Raw genomic sequence first — 6,506 nt, 5'->3', positions numbered from 1 at the left:
GCTCTTCCTCCACTTCTGTGTATGCACCACGTCTATCCTCGGTTCGTTCTCGTGCCTCGTTTCGTATGCAACGAATTTTTCGCTGCCTTTCGCGTCGCTTCTCCTCCGCGGATTCAACGAGCAATCGAAACGTCAATGAATGTCTTCGAGCGCGAGTTGATGTATCGTCTGCGAGTTCTCGCGTTCGAAGTAAATGGCTAAGAATATCCGCGCTTCTCATTATGGGTCGGGTAATATCGTTGCAGGGACATTTTTCGATTTTCGCGTTACACGGTAAAAGTTAGTAATATGGTTTCAGTCATCTGTCAATTGCGCAATATCGTCGAATTCGTTGTAGTCCTTCTCTTATCTTAGTTCTCACTCACGTCGGCACAATAAGAGCTTGATACAAGTTTAATATACATTCCCGTCGTATTCGTCGAACCACAGTTCTCATTTGTTTCCGAAATCTTCACTTGATCCTCATCGATATTCACTTGTCACGTGTACACTATGAAGAGCACACCGTCAGCCACTATCCTCCAACAGCATAGACATGTTTCACGCTATTCGTCACGTGACACACGAGTCACTGCGGATGTCCTACAGATCCGATTAGCGAAGCGGTATGATTTCTTGTTTACTCGCGCGATGACAGTTACGACGCATCGCGACGCGAGCTTTTACGTCGTCGCGATACTCGAGCCTAGTCGAGGAGCCGAGCAGCGGAAGGCGCGGAATGTTGGAGCGCAAGCGCCTTCGATGAAGCTCGTGACCACGTCCTCCTTCTCTACCTCTTAACCCTCCTCTACCACCTCCTCTTCCCTCTCCGTACTCTTTTTCGCGTGTCGATTGCCCTCTCGCTTCTTCCGCCTATGAAGGCTCCCCTTCTCCAATGACAGGCAACCAAGACTACGTCACCGGGGTAACTTGCTCGCGCTCCGTCGGATTCGAGCGGATTGCCTTCCGCTCGGGGTTTCGAAGCGCACCCAGACTAGCCTTACCCCCACCGTTCCCCTCCCACGGCCGGCAGAGACTCGCCACTGCTCGCCGAGGTGAGATCAAGATTTAATGTGACGTGTGACTTGCCTGGTCACTTCGTATACACGACCGATTCCCTTCTCGCGCTCTCCCTCTCCGTCCTTGCCTGTTGACCGCGAGACCTTTTTTTCCCGATGCACAAGTAGTCGCCAGATTTTTTACCCCTCATGCAACTTTTCACGTATTCAAGAGACTCTTTGATATGAAAGAAAATATAAAACAAATTCTTCCAGGAGGATCACGAGAACGGTTACTCTTTTCCTTCTTCTTGCTTTCGTCTTTTTTCTCCTGTCGTTTTTCCACCATGCACTACTTTTCTTCTCACGCGATCAATGCGTCGAACTATCTTCTTCGTGTCCCGGTGAGAGAGAAATAAAAAAACTCGTACACCGCAGTCTCAGTTCAAGAAGAGAACTCCGTTATTATAGAGACGCTGGCTGTAATACAGTGTATCGACAGCGCGATTGCTCTCTTTAATCTTCTCTTCTCTATCCGGACGAATGCGTAACGCGGGGCAACCTGCTCGCGCTCCGCCGTATTCGAGCAGATTGCCTTCCGCGCTGCGCTCGAAGCGCGCCCAGACTAGCCTTACCCCCACCTTCTCTTCTCGCGAAAGACTCTGCTCTCTGCTGCTTCTACCCACCGTGAAGATGAGATTAAGATTTAAGGCGCCGCGTAGTACGGTAACGGCGAAGACGAGGGAAACGAATACGAGGAAGGCGGTCGAAGACATCAGAAGCTGTTCATTATACCAGGCCGGAATGTAAAGGGTGGACGCGGGGCGGAAAACATCAGCAATCGCAAGCACTGGGGGAACCCTCGCGAGACCTAGTCGATGCGCATACAAGCGTGGTGGGGAACGAGCATCGTGGGGATGCATGGTAAAAAAAAGGGAGAGAGATAGAACCACGAAGAGAGAGAAAGGAGAGAGAGAGAGAGAGAGAGAAAAAAAAAGAGCTGGGTAAAGCCAGCCAAGTGCGCACAGCAAGCCGCGCATCTGAGCTTACCCAACGCCCATCGACCATTACCAAGACGATCCACCAATTGGGCGATCCGGTAGCCGCCCACTGATCTGTTAGCTCTCCCACGCTTTTAAAGAGCGACCTTCCGCTCTTCTTTGCAACCGGCGTGAAGACCGTCGTCGCGATCCCCGCCGGCCGTTGCCACGGTTGCCGTATGCAATTTTGGTATCGTACGTTGATGTCGGACACGGACAGCACGCTCGGGGATAACCGATTGGTGCGTGGTTGGTACCGGCACATTGCACTTGCTTAGCCTCTGGCCTAGCCTTTCCACACGAATGAAACTGGAGTACGAGGTAATCATCCGACAGTACACTATCTAGAGAAGTTCTATCTCTTCAAGTATTCCTGAGAAAGGTCTATTTATATCGCCCTCGAGATTATCTGTAAATTGTCGGTTATTAGTGAAATTTGATTCTGCCAATCATTGACTGACGTAATACAGTTGAACGTACTTAGGAGTGGATCTTCTCTTTAAAAAGCGGCCAATTCAGGCAGGCACAAAATATACTCTTTGTTATTCCAATTGTGATTTTAATTAAAAAGATAATATATAATATATGTATATATTATGTATATAAGAATAATTATGTATATATGTACATATATCACAGAACCATCAAATATATCTTTAATCGTAATTGACAATTTGGAAACAATTTCTTAATTTTTACTACATTTTTAATACATTTTTATATAATTAATTTTTAAATTAAATTGATATTAAAATTTATTTATATAAGTAATAATTAAAAAAAAAATACAATTAATACAATACAATTTTATCCATTTTCTTAAGCTTAATTTACAGAAGTTTATCAGCTTTATATAATCATTAATCAATATTTATATAAAAATTATAAATATCTCGACATATTTGCATTGAAAAATTGATTCCGTATTGGCTAAAGAATCTATAGTGCCAAGGATACTTTGTCGTTTTAGAAAATATTCTGTATTAGATAAGAATCTTTCCATAGATGTACCTCTTAATCGAGAGGCGCGGTTGGAAAAGAAGGAAATCGAGACCGATTAGAGAATACGGACGTCGAAAAACGTTAAAGTTTCGAGAATGAAAATAGGTCGAAAAACAATTATTCTCGTAGATTCTTTATTTCGAGACGATTTCACAAGATCTGAACGATACATATAAAGTCAAATACAATAGAACAGCTGAAAATGTATATATTTGTTAGAGCGTTATTTATTTAATAATTTTCTTAATCAATTTGAATGAAATTATTCTGAGACCTTTACGCGCTTGATCAAGGTAAAAATATAGACAAAGTGTATAGCCATCGCATCATTGCCATATATATTATTTGTGCATTAGGGATATACACACATATCGATACATGTATCGATTACTTAAGAAACATTACTCGTCTATACCAATCGATTTTTTAATAGGGACATATAAATAGTTACGTATTTATAATTTTTATGTTGGAGAGAAAAAGAGAAAAAAAGAGAGAGGAAAGAGATGCTCAATGTATACTACATCTATGTACGCATAGGTAGTCATATTAATAATGGAGAACATAAAGTAGTTAGTACAGATATAACATTAATGTAAATAAACGCGATGATATATAAGCCGATAACAGCTATTTGAAATGGTAATTCTTTCACACGCTCTGCTCTTCACTAAATATAGCAATATATTTCATAATGGTTTCTGATAACAAAAAAGAAGGAGTACGTTTCCATAGATTTCTTTGATATTATAATCCACTTATTATTTAATGAATCTTTGAGCAAGCGCGTGGATGACATATTTTTCTTTCCGCCTTTCTTTTTAATATCTCCTTTTTAATATCTTGAACGAGCGAAATAGTATTGTAATTTCATGCTCGATGAACAGAAATAAAACACACACACACAAATTCATTTAAAGAAATTTTGATTATTATTTTGAAAATTTAACGGGCCACCATGTATATGGTGTGTCAATTCGCTTGCTCACAATTTTCTTTTCTCTCGAATTATAATTAATTCTCGAATGTCAGTTAACACTGCAATGCGCTATACCTTTTGACAGATTTCAGATTTACCGCAAAATCGGAAACTTTTTTTTCTTGATATTATTAGAATTGAAAAAAAAACTTTGATTCCGTTGTAACGACACAGAAGCTGTCACACACACACGCATATATATATACATACACTCACATACACACACATAGAATAATTTTCGAGCATTTAATTAACAGATACTTTTCTAATAACAGTCAGTTATACTTAGTGCGATCTTAATTTGATTAAAACAATATGTCTCGACGGATATCAAATGTTTATCTTTCGGGAACGAATATATTACAAGAGCTTGTTAGACGAGTCGCGCGAATATTACGTATTAATGATTATGGACTGATTAACGAGATTAGTTATTTAGACAGCTGAATAAATCAATTTTTGTTTCACCAACTGTCTGATTAGAAATAATGAAGTTATGCAAACACACAGGAGACAGAGTTGTCTTACAATTACAGTTTGATAGCGACGAACGAGCGATCTATTTAAACGAATCGGCGATCCGTTAATTTGCAAAAACTAGTATAAATGCTTTTATTTTTCCGTTACCTTGCGTTACGTTATAAATTTGCAGAATCGTTTAATCGTTACGTTCGAACAAAGAACAAAGGAAGGAAAATCATCGGAGACCACGTGTCCCAAACAAATTACAAGCCGCGCGATTACTCACCGCGAATTAACGTAACATATGCTACATTGTTACAAAGTCGCAAAACATTCGTGACTGTTATTATCATTCGTGCGACTGAATACGCGATCTTATGTCGCGTGAAAAAATAACGAGTCAGGCATGTGTGGTGAAAACAACTATTAATTATTGCAGCGGCATATTAACTTTATTGTTCTCAAAATATGGATAGAATGAGGGAATCAAATGAGAATGAGAATTAACTTGTCCACCGAAACAAAGAAATTAATTTGTCATGTAAATTTTATATTTTGCTATGAAAGAACGCAGTTATACATTTTCACAAAAAAAAAAAAAAAAAAAAAAAAAATGTTTGAACAAGGCAGGATAAGTTATTATCATCTCTTTATAATTCTAGCATTGACATCTTCATAATATTATGTAGGATGAAAATCTATATATATAATTTTTTGATGCAAATAGATAAGCTTTTTTAATCATTTTACGTATAATGATAATAAGATAAAATCATCGAGAAACATTTCACATACGTCTGAAATCATCTTTTATACCAACATATACATATATACATATACTGATATAAGATAAGATATACAATATATCTTGTATAAGATATTCTCATTTTTCGATCTTAGCTTAATTAGATCTTATCTTAATTATGCAAGAAGAAATAATTCTTCATGCAAATGTTCCTGTATTATACTTGAACTGAAAAATCAGTTTTATCTCTGATAAAGACTCATGTCAATTAGATTCTCGACTTTTACTATTAAACATGAATATTTTTTTTCTTAATCTTACGTATTTATGTATGCATAAAAATGGGATTTGTTTATTTTATTATTACTATATATTAATATATTTAGTATATTCCATAATAATTTTTTCAATGGTATTGTCTACGATTGTGTGCGAAAATTTCGCGTAAGACTATAACAGGGGCTTTCCATTATGAATCACACGACTTGTAAGAAACTCAGACCCAATGAAAGCATTATACATATGTCGCGCACCGAGATGCGTCTCGCGCGTTTGACATGTAAAAAATAAGATTATCGCGGTTACCTCGACGGATAATAACCGCGATAATCACTCACACATCGAGTTTGGGAGATATATCGTGCACACTTTACGCTGTCGCTTATTCGGGTCGCGCGCCAGTATAAAGTATCGTCGGTACCACCATCACCATCACTACGACCACTATCACGAGCCTACCATTATCACCGTCGCACGCTTGACGGTGATAAATCATGCGACAGGAATGATTCGGCTAAATTGCTGCTCGCACGTATCCGCGCTCGATGCCTGCCGTGCGGGTCGTTGCATGGTCGGAAAAGCGATGCCGACGGAGGGACGGAGGGACGCAGGGGGTTGCGGGAGGGATACGGCGAGGGAGAGAAGGGTACGCGACCTTTCCCCACTATAGGCCGACGTCGTCGGGGACCGGGGTACCGGCGAGAGGCAATGTCCGTCACGAGCGGTAATTACGCACGCGTTCCAGTAGCCATTGGTCTATTGATTTTGCCGGGGGAAGCTTGTCGGGTGCCCTCCGTTGCTGCGACTCGCCCGGAACAGCTCGGCGTGGCGTTCGCGCAGCGGCTACGGATGGGAGTAAACTTGGTAGGCAATGGTCGGAGCTGGTTGCAGTGGGGCAACACTAGGACCGATTGGTCGGCCAATCTATCGCCGTCGAACACGCTATCTCCCTGACCGCGTCCGAGGATTTCCTCTCTCTCGCTCTCTTCGGCTCTCCCTGATCCTCGTTTATACGTCGGGGA

This window comes from Formica exsecta, unplaced genomic scaffold (genome assembly GCF_003651465.1).
Source record: "Formica exsecta isolate Colony F162 unplaced genomic scaffold, ASM365146v1 scaffold318, whole genome shotgun sequence".
NCBI lineage: Eukaryota > Metazoa > Arthropoda > Insecta > Hymenoptera > Formicidae > Formica > Formica exsecta.
Note: the sequence above shows the minus strand (reverse complement) of the source record.